The 1,555-nt window shown below is 39.9% G+C and overlaps 1 pseudogene; it reads right to left on the bottom strand.

Moving 5' to 3' along the window:
* The window catches only part of LOC111955771 (voltage-gated delayed rectifier potassium channel KCNH8-like), a 90,182-nt pseudogene that overhangs the window by 70,414 nt on the left and 18,213 nt on the right, over positions 1-1,555 (bottom strand).

Below are 1,555 nucleotides of genomic sequence, written 5' to 3'. Positions count from 1 at the left end.
AGGCACATTATAATCACATTACAAATCAAGGCACATTATAATCACATTACAAATCAAGGCACATTATAATCACATTACAAATCAAGACACATTATTATTAAATAAACCAATATCTAAGTCAGGGGATCTCTGTAAGAATGATGCAATCTTGGTAAATAATGGTAAATATGAGAAATTGAGGTGAATATTGTATATGTGTGTAGTGTGTAAGTGTATAAATATGTTAGTCTGTGTGCTTTGGAGACTGTATGAACGTGCTCTCTGTTAAGAATAGTATGTAATGTACTGTATGTAGTATGAATAGTATGTAATGTACTGTATATAGTATGAATAGTATGTAAAGTACTGTATGTAGCATGAATAGTATGTCAAGTACTGTATGTAGCATGAATAGTATGTGATGTACTGTATGTAGCATCAATAGTGTGTAATGTACTGTATTCATTTTAATTTTTTTATTTATTTCACCTTTATTTAATAACCAGGTAGGCTAGTTGAGAACAAGTTCTCATTTACAACTGCGACCTGGCCAAGATAAAGCAAAGCAGTGCGACACAAACAACAACACAGAGTTACACATGGAGTAAACAAGCGTACAGTCAATAACACAATAGAAAAAAAGAAAGTCTATATACAGTGTGTGCAAAAGGCGTGAGGAGGTAAGGCAATAAATAGGCCATAGTAGCAGGTAATTAGAATTTAGCAAATTAACACTGGAGTGATTAATGAGATGAGCAGACGGTTAAGTGCTAGTAGAAATACTGGTGTGCAAAAGAGCAGAAAAGTCAATAAAAACAATATGGGGATGAGGTAGGTAGATTGGGTGGGCTATTTACAGATGGGCTATGTGCAGCTGCAGTGATCGGTTAGCTGCTCAGATAGCTGATGTTTAAAGTTAGTGAGGGAAATATAAGTCTCCAGCTTCAGCAATTTTTGCAATTCGTTCCAGGCACTGGCAGCAGAGAACTGGGAGGAAAGGCAGCCAACAGAGGTGTTGGCTTTGGGGATGACCATATGAGATATAGATATACCTGCTGGAGCGCGTGCTACGGGTGGGTGTTGTTATCGTGACCAGTGAGCTGAGATAAGGCGGGGCTTTACCTAGCAAAGACATAGATGACCTGGAGCCAGTGGGTCTGGCGATGAATATGTAGCGAGGGCCAGCCGACTAGAGCATACAAGTCGCAGTGGTGGGTGGTATAATGGGCTTTGGTGACAAAACGGATGGCACTGTGATAGACTGCATCCAGTTTGCTGAGTAGAGTATTTGGAAGCTATTTTGTAGATGACATCACTGAAGTCGAGGATCGTTAGGATAGTCCGTTTTACTTGGGTAAGTTTGGCGGCGTGAGTGAAGGAGGCTTTGTTGTGAAATAGGAAGCCGATTCTAGATTTAATTTTGGATTTGGAGATTTTTAATATAAGTCTGGAAGGAGAGTTTACAGTCCTAGCCAGACCTAGGTATTTAATAGTCTGTGCACATATTCTAAGTCAGAACGTCCAGGTAGTGTTATGCTAGTCGGGCGGTGCGGGCAAGCGGAACGGTTGGCGGAAA

The sequence above is a fragment of the Salvelinus sp. IW2-2015 genome, linkage group LG31 (genome assembly GCF_002910315.2).
Source record: "Salvelinus sp. IW2-2015 linkage group LG31, ASM291031v2, whole genome shotgun sequence".
Classification (NCBI taxonomy): Eukaryota; Metazoa; Chordata; class Actinopteri; order Salmoniformes; family Salmonidae; genus Salvelinus; species Salvelinus sp. IW2-2015.
This window is presented reverse-complemented; position numbering and strand designations above follow the sequence as displayed.